At 38.5% G+C, this 14,107-nt stretch overlaps 1 pseudogene; it reads left to right on the top strand.

Moving 5' to 3' along the window:
- The first annotated feature begins 204 nt into the window (after positions 1–204).
- Positions 205–2,252, top strand: LOC109259061 (RNA-binding protein 8A-like; annotated as a pseudogene).
- Positions 2,253–14,107: the final 11,855 nt, after the last annotated feature.

Here is a 14,107-nt window from a genome sequence, read left to right as displayed (position 1 = left end):
CTTTCTCCATTAGATACGCAAGTTACCAGAAGGGGCATGGTTTGTGTAGGTTGGCCGCGCCTCCACTGTGGACCCTCTGTCCCATTCCCTGAAGCCCCACTTTGTTGGTGATGGGGAGAAAAATCGTGACACCCCCGTCTCTCCTCCCCTGACTGGGTGTCCCAGACCACTCTGTTCAGGCCGTCCTCACAGTGCCTCGTGGGCATGAATCAGGTGGTTTATCCTGCTCCACAGTCTCCCATGCCTCCCAGGTGCTTGGTTGGATTGCAAACCCCAGTGTCTTAAAGGATCCTGATCTGTGTGCCCCTGTTCCAGGGTAGTGCCACTCCACCCAGCAAGCTGACAAAGGGCCTCTGGCTGGTGGGCTGGTGAGTGGCTACATGTTTTTTCCCCATAGCACTTAAGGGAGAGGACTGCTCTGTCCAACTGTACCTCTGAGCTCACTACAGATCCCAGAGCTGGTCCTTCTTCTCCCATAGGCACGCGTACAGGATGGCAGGCCCCAGTTCGGAGAAAGTCCTGCAACCCTGGATCATGTTAGAAATTGGTTCTCTCTCTCTCTCTCTCTCTCTCTCTCTCTCTCTTTTTCCGTTCCCTGTTCCATGATTTTTCTCTTGTCCAAATACAATCCTACACTTCCACAGCCTTTTTTTCTCTTCCTTGTGTCTCTCCACAGAAGGGGATCCCTCCTCTCTGTGCCTACACCACCCATTTTATTTTTCCCGACTTGCAATCATGCACCTATGGACCACCAAGGTGTTCCCGTGGGCCCCTGGAGATGTTTCTGTCACTCTGTAGCCTGGACGCCCAGAATTCCAAGTCTTCTGGCCTCTATACTGCTGTGTTTGAGGGATGAGGAAACTTCGGGTCCCCCTATTTTTCCACCATGTTGACTCCTCACCTCACGATCTATTTCCCCTTCAGCTGTCTTTTTCTTCCCTGCATCTTGTCAGACACGTCAGGTCCTATGCTTGTCCGAAGGGTGTTTTTGCTTGCATCACACCTTCCTTAAAATTTTTAAGTGAAACTACCATATGACCTCTTAACCCCACTTCTGGGGATACATTCAAAAAAATTGAAAGCAGAGGCCCAAAGAGATATTTGCATAATCATGTTCAGAACAACCCTACTCACAATAACCAAGAGTTGGAAGCAACCCATAGAGTCATTGAGAGATGAATGGATAAAGAAAATATGATACATTGACACCTTGAATGGTTAGAATCAAAAAGATAAGAAATAGCAAGTGTTGGTGAGGATGTAGAGGGAAAAAAAAAGCAAAACCTCATGTGAGATGGGTGGGAAGGTAAATTGGTGCAGCCACTGTGGGAAACTGGGTTTTTTATGGAGGTTCCTCAAAAAATTAAAAACAGAAATACCATACAATCCAGTAATCCTACTACTGGGTATTTACCCAAAGAAAACAAAAGCACTAATTTGAAAAGATACATGCCTTCCTACACTTATAGCAGCATCATTTACAAGACCCAAGATATGGAAGCAACCCAAGAAGTAGCCATAGATAGATGAATGGATAAAGATATTAATCAGCCATAAGAAAGAATGAGGGCTTGCTGTTTTCAACAACATGGATGGTCCTGGAGGGCTGGAGGGTATTATGCTAAGTGAAATGAGTCAGTCAGAGAAAGACAAATACTACCTGATTTCACCCATATGTGGGCCCTAAAAAACAAAAAGAAATAAATGAATAAAAAAACACTGTTCAAGAACTGGGTCCTATGAGGCCAGGAGCGAGGATTTCGCCACGGATGAGGACAGTGAGGAAAGCATTCACAAACTGAAAGAAAAGGTGAAGAAATGGAAGGGACATGGCTTTGGCTTCAAAGAAGGGTCTCGAGCACGGACGTGGGAGGATTATGACAGTGTGGAACAGGATGGCCATGAACCTGGACCACAGCACTCTATTGAAAGCTGAATTCTATTTGTCACTGGAGTCCAGGAGGAAGCCACCGGAGAAGACACCCATGACAAATTTGGAGAGTGTGCGGAAATAAAAAAACATCCACCTCAACGTGGACAGGCACACAGGATACCTGAAGGGGTATATTCTAGTTGAGTAAGAAACATTCAAGGAGACCCAGGTTGCTATGGAGGAACTCAGTGGCCAGCATTTTATGGGACAGCATTTATGCACCACCAGTGTGGACTGGTGTTTTGTTCAAGGTCCACCCAAGGGCAAGGGGAGAGGTGACCGAAGGCGCAGCAGGAGTCCAGACTAGAGGCAGCACTGACTGCAACTCTGTTGTCCAGATATTCTCTCCAGAGATTCTATTTGACCATGGAGGCTTGGAGAAATAAGGGTGGGGTGGAACTTGCTGTGTTTATATTTCATCTCTCACTCTGTGTGTTTGGAGGGTTTTTTTTGTTTTTGTTTTGTTTTTGTTTTAGTTATAAATAAATGTCCCATTTTTGTTTCGTAAAAACAAAAGAAACAACAACCACAAAAAGACCCACTCTTAAACACAGAACAAATTGATGGTTGCCAGAGGGAAGATGGGTGGGAGAATGGGTAAAATAGATAAAGGGATTAAGAGGCATAAACTTCTAGTTATAAAATAAAGAGTCATGAAGACAAAAAGTACACCATAGGGGATATAGTCAAGAATATTGTAATAATGTTATATGGTGACCACACTTACCGTGGTTAAGCACCAAGTAATGTAGGAAATCGTTGAATCAATATATTGTATTCCTGAAATGAATATAACATTGTATGTTAATTACACTTCAATTAAAAGAAAGAAAAAAAGAAAGGACCTCAACATATGGTATATACATGCAATAGAATATTATTCAACCTTGCAAAGGAAGGGCGTTCTGGCACATAGCACAACACCGTATGGTAAATCTTAAGGATGTTATGTTAAGTGAAATAAGCCAGTTTCAAAAAAGACAAATAGTGTATTGGCTCACTTATATGAATTATGTAAAGTAGTAAAGTTCACGGAAACAGCAAGAAGACCACTTGGTTACCAGTGGCTGGAGGTGGGCGGGGGCCGGGGGGGCAGTGGGCAGTACTTTGTTTAATGGGTTTGGAGTTGCAGATTTGCAAGATGAAATGATTCACAATGCAAATATAGTTAACAGACACTACCGAACCATATGCTTAAAAACTGTTAAGAAGGTAAATTTTTGGTGTTATTACCACAATAGAAAAAAAAAAAAAAATTCTGACCTGGTGTTCAGTAATGAGAAACAGGGGAACAGAGGTGACCTTATCCAAAAATCCTCAAGATGCAAGGACGGTGTTTTCAGTAGTCTTCCCCCTTCCCGCCCAGAGAATTGGAGAATGGTCGATTGTTGGAGGAATGCAGAGGGGTATTGGAAGGTGAGAGAGAAGTGAAGAGTGCAGCACTATCACCCCACTCACGTTCCCCTCATTTAACAATGACACATGGACCTGTACGCACCATTCACTAGCTTTTTTCAGATACGGAAATGTGAACAAAATGATTCCTGCCGGATTCAAACAGTTAAACCTATTGCCTTTTGAGAATGTTTTAAGATATTAAGAGCCTTAGGCATGGTTTCAGAGAACTGAGAGAAATAAATGCTAACCACTAAACAACTTATCAGTTGGCTGTGGGTTGTCATCGCTTTGCTTTGCTTTCTCGCTCATTCCTGTCCGGCTGCCCTGCTTAAGTAGCAATTTTGTTCTTGTTGTTGTGTAAGTCTCAGGACTTCAGTGTTCCATGAAAACAGGTACACTTGGTGCCTTCTTCTGTGTGCCTGCAGAGTTTGCATGCAAAGCACATTTATAATTTATTTGCAATATGGTAGTATCTATGTTTTGGCTGTTAGATTGAAATTTTCCCTTGAACCATGACTGTTTTGTAATGCCAGAGGATAACTACATGCGTACATACTGAAGGGATGAATGAATGCATGATGCACTTGTTGTGATTGTCTTGTGCTGCGTATTTGCAGTGGGGATTAGATGCATAACACTGCCCGTATTGGTTGCTAGGGCTGCACTAAAAAGGTGCCACAGACCGGAAGGCTTAGTTCTGGCAGCTGGATGTCCAAGATCAAGATGTCAGCAGGGTTCATTTCTTCTAAGGCCGCTCTCCTTGGGTTGGAAACGGCTGTCTTTTCTCCATTTCTTCACGTGATCTCCTCTCTGCATCTATGTCCTAATCTCCTCTATTGACAACAACACCAGTCATATTGGAAACAGGCTCACCCTAAAAGCCTCATTTTAACTTAATTATTTCTTTAAAGACCATTTTTCCAAACAGTCACAACTGGGGCGCTAGGGCTAGGATTTGAATATATGGATATTTTGGCAGGGAGGGGAGTATAGTTCAGCTCATAAAATATCCTAAATCAGGGTAATGGTTATATTTGACTGTAGATGGTTTGTGTGTGTGTGTGTGACTAAACTTGGAATTATTAATATAAGCTGATCATCCTGCAAAAATTAAAGATATCTAAACACCAACTGAACCTACTGATTAACCCAAGGCAAAATACAAACTCTTCCAAATTGTTCATGCACTGTCTATAGCTCGTTTCATAAGGAGTTACGCCAATGCTGAGAATGTTTTCAACATTATAATGAAACAATGATACTGCACACAAATGATTTCTGTTCGAGGTTCAGAAATTTCCACTGCGAACAAAATTAGGCCAGTTGCCTTGATGCACAGGAAATACGTACCACAAATATCTTCCTAGAAACATTTACACATTTTACCCTTCAAAAAAATGTTTGTTTATTTTTGAGAGAGTGAGAGTGCATGCGCAGAGAGGGGCAAAGAGAGAGGGGGACAGAGGATTTGAAGCAGGCTCTGTGCTGATCCAGACAGACCAATGTGGGGCTCAAACTCAAGAGCTGTGAGATCATGACCTGAGCCAAAGTCAGACGCTTAACTGACTAGGGCCACTCAGGTGCCCTGAAACATTTACGCTGTTTTTTTTTTTATTTAGTTTTTTAATGTTTATTTAATTTTGAGAGAGAGAATGAGAGAGAGACAGAGCAGGAGCAGGGGAGGAGGAGAGAGAGAGGGAGACACAAAATCTGAAGCAGGCTCCAGGCTCCAGTTGTCAGCACAGAGCCCGAAGTGGGGCTCGAACCAATAAACTGTGGGATCATGACCTGAGCCGAAGTCAGACACTTAACTGACTGAGCCACCCAGGCGCTGCCCATCCACTTTATTTATTTATTTATTTATTTACTTACTTATTTATTTATTTAAATATAATTGGCTGTCAGGTTAGCTAACCTACAGTGTATACAGTGTGCTCTTGACTTTGGGAGTAGATTCCCATGATTCATTGCTTACATACAACATCCAGTGCTCATCCCGACAAGTGCCCTCCTCAATGCCCATCACCCATTTTTCCCCTCCCCTGCACCCCGCCCCCAAAAAAAGTCAGTTTGTTCTCTGTATTTAAGAGACTCTTATGGGTTTGCCTCCTTCTCTGTTTGAAACTATTTCTTCCCCTTCCCTTCCTCCATTGTCTTCTAAGTTTCTGAGGTTCCACATATGAGTGGAAACATATGATATTTGTCTTTTTCTGACTGACTTATTTCACTTACCATAATAGGCTCCAGTTCCATCCACATTGTTGCAAATGGCAGGATTTCATTCTTTCTCACGGCCAAATTGTATCCCATTGTATATATATACCACCTCTTCATTATGCATTCATCAGTTGGAGGACATTTGGGTTCTTTCCATGATTTGGCTGTTGTTGAAAGCGCTGCTATAAACAATGGGGTACATGTGCCTCTATGCATTGGCACTCCTGTATCCCTTGGGTAAATTCCTAGCAGTGCTCTTGCTGGGTCATAGGGTAATTCTATTTTTGAATTTTTGAGGAACCTCTACCTTGTTTTCCAGAGTGGCTGCACCAGTTTGCATTCCCACCAACAGTGCAAGAGGGTTTCCGTTTCTTCACATCCTTGCCAACATCTGTTGTTTCCTGAGTTGATAATTTCAGCCACTCTGACCAGTGTGAAGTGGTATCTCAATGTGGTTTTGGTTTGTATTTCCTTGATGATGAGTGATGTTGAGCATCTTTTCATGTGTCTGTTGGCCACCTGGATATTTTCTTTGGAAAATGTCTATTCATGTCTTTTGCTCATTTTGTCACTGGGTTATTTGTTTTTCAGGTGTTGAGTTTGGTAAGTTCTTTATATACTTTGGATGCTAACCCTTTATCTGATCTTTCATTTGCAAATATCATCTCCCATTTCATTGGTTGCCTTTTAGTTTTGTTGATAGTTTCTTTTGCAATGCAGAAGTTTTTAATCTTGATGAGGTCCCAATAGCTCATTTTTGCTTTTACTTCCCTTGCCTTTGGAGATGTGTCAAGTAAGACGTTGCTGTGGCTGAGGTCAAACAGGTTGTTGCCTGTTTTCTCCACTAGGGTTTTGATGGTTTCCTGTATCACAGTTAGGTCTTTCATCCATTTTGAGTTATTTTTGTGTGTGGTGTAAGAAAGTGGTCCAATTTCATTCTTCTGCATGTTGCTGTCCTAACCTCCCAACACCATTTGCCAAAGAGACTGTCTTTTTTCCATTGGATACTCTCTCCTGCTTTGTCAAAGAGTAGTTGGCCATACCTCTGTGGGTCCATTTCTGGGTTCTCTATTCTATTCCATTGGTCTGTGTGTCTGTTTGTGTGCCAATAGCATACTGTCTTGGTGATTACAGCTTTGTAGTAGAGGTTAAAGTCCAGGATTGTGATGCCTCCCACTTTGGTTTTCTTTTTCAACATAACTTTGGCTATTTGGGGTCTTTTGTCATTCCATGCAAATTTTAGGATTGTTTGTTCTAGCTCTGAGAAGAAGGCTGGTGCAATTTGGATTGGGATTGCATTGAATGTGTAGATTGCTTTGGTAGTATTGACATTTTAACACTATCTGTGCTTCCAACCCATGAGCAGGGAATGTTTTTCCATTTCTTTGTGTCTTCTTCAATTTCTTTCATAAGTTTTCTATAGTTTTCAGCATATAGATCTTTTACATTGTTGCTTAGGTTGATTCCTAGGTATCTCATGGTTCTTGGTGCAATTGTAAATGGGATCGATTTCTTGATTGCTCTTTGTGCTGTTTCATTAATTGTGTATAGAAATGCAACTGACTTCTGTACATTGCTTTTGTATCCTTCAACTTTGCTGAATTCATGTATCAGTCCTAGCAGCTTTTTGGTGGAGTCTTTTGGGTTTTCCATGGAGAGTATCATCGTCTGTGGAAAGTGAAAGTTTGACTTCTTTGCCAAACTGGATGTGTTTTATTTCATTTTGTTGTCTGATTGCTGAGGCTAGGACTTTCCAACACTATGTGAAACAAGGGTGGTGACAGTGCACATCCCTGTCGTGTTCCTAATCTCAGGGAAAAGGTCTCAGTTTTTCCTGTTTGAAGATGATATGAGCTGTGGGCTTTTCATATATGGCTATTATGATATTAAGGTATGTTCCTTCTATCGTGACTTTTTTTTTAGTAAGAAAGGATTCTATGTTTTGTCAAATGCTTTTTTTTGCATCTATTGACAGGATCCTATGGTTCTTATCCTTTCTTCTATTAAAGTGTTGTATCGCATTGATTGATTTGCAAATATGGAACCAGTCCTGCAGCCCAAGAATGAATCCCGCTTGATCATGTGAAAAATTCTTTTATTATGCTGTTGAATTCGATTTGCTAGTATCTTGTTGAGAATTTCTGCATCCTTGTTCATCAGTGATATTGGCCTGTAAGTGTCCTTTTTGATGGGGTCTCTATCTGGTTTGGGAATCAAGGAAATGCTGGTTTCATAGAATGAGCCCAGAAGCTTTCCTTCCATGTCTATTTTTGGAAGAGCTCGAGAAAGATAGGTATGAACTCTGCTTTAAATGTCTGGTAGGATTCCCCTGGGAAGCCATCTGGCTCGGGACTCTTATTTGTTGGGAGATTTTTGCTCCGTCATTCAATTTCTTCACTTGGTCTGTTATGGGTTATGGGTCTGTTCAAATTTTCTATTTCTTGACATTTGAGTTTTGGGAGTGTGCAGGTGTGTAGGAATTTGTCCATTTCTTCCAGGTCGTCCAGTTTGTTGGCATATAATTTTTCATAGGATTCTCTAATCATTGTTTGTATTTCCGTGGTGTTGGTTGTGATCTCTCCTCTGTCATTCATGATTTTATCTGTTTGGGTTCTCTCTCTTTTCCCAGACTTGAGAGATGTCTGGCTAGTGGGTTATCAATTTTGTTTATTTTTTCAAAAAGAAAAATCAGCTGTTACATTCATTGATTTGTTCTAATGGTCTTTTTTTATTAATCTATATTGTTTATTTCTGCTCTAGTCTTTATTATTTCTCTTCTTCTGCAGCCTTTGGGGTTTCTTTGCTGTTCTGCTGCTAGTTCCGTTAGGTGTGTGGTTAGGTTTTGTATTTGGGATTTTTCTTGTTTCCTGAGCTAGGCCTGGATTGCAATGTATTTTCTTTTGATGACTGTTTTTGCTGCATCCCAGAGTTTGGACTGTCGTGTTTTCATTTCATTTGCTTCCATATATTTTAAATTTTCTTCTTTAATTGCCTGGTTGACTCATTCATTCTTTAGTAAGATGTTCCTTAGCCTCCATGCATTTGGAGGCCTTCCATATTTTTCCTTGTGACTGGTTTCAAGTTTCATAGCATTATGACCTGGTATGCAGACTCCTTTATCCAGCAAGGCTGTTATTCAGAATAGAAGGAGAGATAAAGACTTTCCCAGACAAACAAAAACTAAAGGATAAGCCAGCCCTACAAGAGATTCTACAGGGGGCTCTGTGAGTGGAACACTGCAAAGACTACAAAGGACCAGAGACATCATCACATGCATGAAACCTACAGATAACACAAGGACATTAAATCCATAGCTTTCAATAATTACTCTGAATTTAAATGGATTACCAAATTCTCAAAGTCTTTTTTAAAAATATTTATTTATTTTGAGAGAGAGAGAGAGAGAGAGAGAGAACAGGGAAGGGACAGAGGGAGAGCAAGAGAGAGAATCTCAAACAGGTTCCGTTCTGTCAGTGCAGAGCTGGATGCAGGTCTCGAACTCACCAACCATGAGATCATGACCTGAGCCAAAATCAAGATGGATGCTTAACTGCCTGAACCACCCAGGCACCCCACAAATTCTTTCTTTTATAAAGTTATATGATCCCCTTGTCATGTGAATCCTTCTACTGGTATTTGGTCCATATTCATGAAGCATTTACTATGTTATGCTTCATGTTATTTGCTTGGAGGGTTATATAAGTAAAATTTAAATATAAAATACAAATACACAATACAAAGTTAGCAACAGCAAATGTTAAGCACAATTTAGGTTTTCAAAAAAAAAAAAGAAATAAAAGCGTTGGGTAAATTCGCAGCTGATGTTGGGTGGGTGGTTGTGGTATAGGAAATGGTGGTGAAAGTAAGAGCATTTATCTGAAGAAAAAAAGTCTTAAAACAAAAGAGCCTTGGGTTTTGAACACGATGCAATGTAAAAAAATACATAAAATGGTTTTCTGTGTTATTTATTAATAAATATTTATGGTAAATGCATAAAAAACATGCCTGCAAATTATCTGCATCAACCTCAGTTTAGATGGTAACTTTGGGAGAAAGAAAAGGAAAAACAAATCGCTTTAGTGGTATCTGTAAATTTTGTTCAGTTTTTAACTGGACGCAAGTGAACTGTGTGCAAAAGTGTTGATTTCTTACATATGCGAGGCATTATTTTATTGAATCACTAATTTATTTAATTTTTTTACTATAAATCCCAAACAGGTATTGGCCATATTTTTATTTTCAATATCATTAGTCATTTTGCTTACATGCATTTCACAGTCAGCAATTTTTATTTTATACAAGCAGCAACTTCAACGGATGCTTTATCCCATTTATTTTTGTTGATGTAACAGCTTACCCATAATTTCATCTCTTTATTTTGTGTGTGTGTTTGTGCATATGTGTTTTATGATTATTTTTTGCTATATGATCTATGTTTTCTTTGCTTGCCTGGGACATAGGTGCACATCTTTTGGAAATTTGAAAGTTTTATAATGTTATTAAGGTCTTTAGTGGTAATATTGCATCTATTTATTTTATTTATTTTGTTAAATGTTTACGTTGCTTTTATTCTGAGGGAGCTGAGTATCTGCTCAATGCTTTAGAGCCATTTATAGATCCTTCTGGTAAATGTTCTGTTTTGGTCATTTGACTATTTCTATATTGAATTACTAGAGGTTTCCTTAGTGAATATTTAAGGCTCTTAATATATTAAAGAAATGAACTCATTTAACTCAGATTGATATGTAACAGTTATTCTGTTTGTACTCAAACAGTTAAGGGACATGATAATGTGGGTGTCCATTTTTTCCCCATACCATTCATTGAACAGAATATTGTTTCCCCATTGCATCTTCTTGGCTACCTCACTTTGTTCAAGCTCTTCTAATTTATAACTTTTATATCAGGAATCAAGGAATGGGTCAAATCTTCCTGCCACCTGCTTTTTTATAGCCAGCAAACTGGAAACATTTTTTATTTTTACCTTTTTCATTGCTGAAAAAAATTTTTAAAGAATGTTTCGTGGTATATGACTTTCATACTTAATTCACATTTAAATATCTGGAAATAAAGAGCTTTTTATTTGAGTTTTTTTTTAATTGAGATAAGATCAACATATAACACCGTGTAAGTTTAAAGCGTAAAACATGCTGATTTGATACATTTATATATTGCAATATGATTACCTCATAGCATTTCTGACATATCATATGATTATTATTACTTTTGTGTAGTGAGAATTTTTAAGATTTAGTCTCTTAACAGCTTTAAACTACATAATACAGCATTAGCTATAAGTGCTATGCTGTGCTTTGATCTCCATAGTGAATTCATTTTCTAACTGCAGGTTTGAAACCCAATTTCCTGAAACCCAGCCCTTGATAACCACCATTCTATTCTCTGTTTCTACAAGTTTGACTTCTTTAGATTCCACATAGGGATTGCTATCATATAGTATTTGTCTTTCTGTGTGATTTACCTTACTTATCATAAGGTCCATCCATGCTTTCGCAAGGGGCAGGATTTCCTTCTTTCTCCTGGCCGACTAATAAATCCCATCTTAAATACTTACCACATCTTCTGTATCCATTCATCCATTGATGGACATTTAGGTTATTTCCATAGCTTGGCTTTTGTGAATAAGGCTGCAATAAACATGGGCCTGCAGCTATCTTGTCTTTTTTCTCCCCACTTTTCTTGAGATGTAATGGGTATATAACATTGTATTACTTTAGGTATCCAACATAATGAGTTCATAAATGTATCTATTTTGAAATGATTACCATGATGGATCTAGTTAACGTATATCACCTCATGTGGTTGTAACTTTTGTTCTGTGGTTAAATCTTTTACCTTAGCAACTGTCAAATGTATATTATTGTTAACTGTAGTCACCGGGCTGTGCATTATATATCCAGAACCTACTTATTTTGTAACTGTTAGTTTGTATCTTTTTGACCACCTTCCCTGTTTCTCTCAACCCACATTTCCTGCCTCTGGCAACCACCAGTATATTATCTGTTTCTATGAATTCAGTTTTTTTAGATTCTACATATAAGTAATATCATGCAGTATTTGTCTTTCACTGTTTGACTTAACTCCTTTGCATACTGCCCTTAAGTTTCATTCATGTTGTCACAAATGGTAGGATTTCCGTATTTTCGTGGCTGAATAATATATTCCATTAGGTAGGTAGATAGATGGATAGAGAGGTAGATAGATAGATAGATAGATGGTTAGATAGGTAATAGTTGGATAGATAAATGATAGATAGATAGATCTACCTGTCTATATAATATCATTTATAATATCTGTCTACTTCATATTTCTTTACCCATTCATCTGTTGATGGACAGTTAGTTTGTTTCTATACCATGGCTATTGTGAATAATGCTACAGTGAACATTGGAGTGCAGATATCTCTTCAACATAATGATTTTGGGGTGCCTGGGTGGCTCAGTCAGTTGAGCTTCCGACTTCAGCTTAGGTCATGATCTCATGGTTCTTGGGTTCGGGCCCCTTATCAGGCTGCGTTGACCACTTGTTCAGAGCCTGGAGGCTGCTTCAGATTCTGTGTCTGCTTCTCTCTCTGCCCCTCCCCTGCTCATGCTCTGTCTCACTCTGTCTCTTAAAAATAAATAAATGTAAAAAAAAAATTAAAAATTAAAGATAATGATTTCTTTTCCTTGGATATATAACTCAAAATGGGATTCCTGGATCATATGGTAGTTCTATCTTTAATTGTTTGAGGAACCTCCATACTGTTTTCCATACTGGCTAAACCATTAGTTTACATTTCCAACAATAGGGCACAAGTGTTCCCTTTTCTCCACATCCTCACTAAAACTTGTTATTTCTTGGCCTTTTGACGGTATCCATTCTAACAGGTCTGAGGCGATATCTTATTGTAGTTTTCATTTGCATTACTCTGATGATTAGTGACATTGAATATCTTTTCACTGACCTGTTGGCCATGTGTATGTCTTCTTTGGAAAAAAAAAAAAATTCTATCCAGATCCTCTCCCCATTTTGTTTGCTTGTTTTCATTTTGTATTGAGTTGTATGAGTTTTTTTTAAATATATTTTGAATACTAACCCCTTATCAGCTAGATGGTTTACAAATATTTTCTCTAGTTCTATAGGTTGCTTTTCATTTTGTTGATCATTACTTTTGCTCTATAGGAACTTTTGATAGCACCAAGCCCCATTCAGGGCTTGAACCCATGAACCATGAGATCATGATCCAAGCTGAAGTTGGATGCTCAACCGACTTGAGCCACCCAGGTGCCCCTGTACAGGAACTTTTTAATTTGCTGTAGTCTTGCTTGTTGATTTCTCTTTGGTTGCTCGTGCTTTTGGTGTCATATCCAAAATACTATTTTGAAGACCAATGTAAAGGAGATTCTTCCCTATGTTTTCTTTTAGATGTTTTATAGTTAGGGGTCTTATGTTTAAGCCCTTTATCCATTTTTAGTTAACTGTTGAGAGGTATAAGTGTTTACCTAATTTTATTTCCTGCATGTGGGTATCCATTTTCTCCCCATACTATTCATTGAACAGAATATTGTTTCCCCACTGGATCTTCTTGGCTACCTTGTCAAATATTGGTAGACATTAATTGGAGGGTTATTTCTGAGCCTCCATTCTGTTCCATTGGTCTATGTCTCCATATTATGCTGGTAGCACGTCATTTTGATTATTATTGCATTACAGTATACTTTTAAATAAGAAATGTGATACCTCCAGTTTTGTTCTTTCTGAAGATTACTTTGGCTATTTGGCTAGCCATACAAATTCTAGGATTTTTTTTTCTGTTTCTTTGGAAAATGCCCCTTGGAATTTTAATAGGGATGGCATAGAATCTATAGGTGACTTTGGGTATTATGGACATTTTGACAATATTAATTCTTTCAATCCATGAACACGGGATATCTTTCCATTTGTTTGTGGCTTCTTCAATTTGTTTCATTAAAGTCTTGTAGTTTTCATTGGGCAGGTCTTTTATTTTTTGGTTAAATTTATTCCTAAGTACTTTATGTTTTCGATGTTATTATACATGGGATTGTTTTCCTGATTTCTTTTTCACACATTTCATTGTTGGTAGATAGAAATGCAACTAATTTCTTTATGTTAATTTTATATCCTATGACTTTACTGAATTTGTTGATCAGTTCCAACAGTTTTTTCGGTTGAATCTTTAGGATTTTCTGTATATAATAAGATCATATGATCTGCAAATAGAGACAGTTTTGCTTTTCCCTTTCTGTTGTGGATACTTTTTATTTCTTTATCTTACCTGATTGCTCTAGCCAGTACTTGTGGTACTATGTTGAGTGAGTGGTGAGAATGACACCCTTGTATTCTTTCTGATCTTAGAGGAAAAGCTTTTAACCTTTCACCATAGACTATGATGCTAGCTCTGGGATTGCTGCATATGGCCTTTATTATATTGAGATACCTTCTTTCTATGCCCAATTGTTGAGTCTTTTTATGGAATGATGTTGTATTGTGTCAAATGCTTTTTCTGCCTCTATTGAGATGATCATATAATTTTTAAAA

This window comes from Panthera pardus, unplaced genomic scaffold, assembly GCF_024362965.1.
Source record: "Panthera pardus isolate Hobbes unplaced genomic scaffold, ASM2436296v1 HiC_scaffold_6, whole genome shotgun sequence".
Lineage (NCBI taxonomy): Eukaryota > Metazoa > Chordata > Mammalia > Carnivora > Felidae > Panthera > Panthera pardus.
The sequence above is the reverse complement of the archived record's forward strand: the minus strand, read 5'-3'. Positions and strand labels throughout refer to the sequence as shown.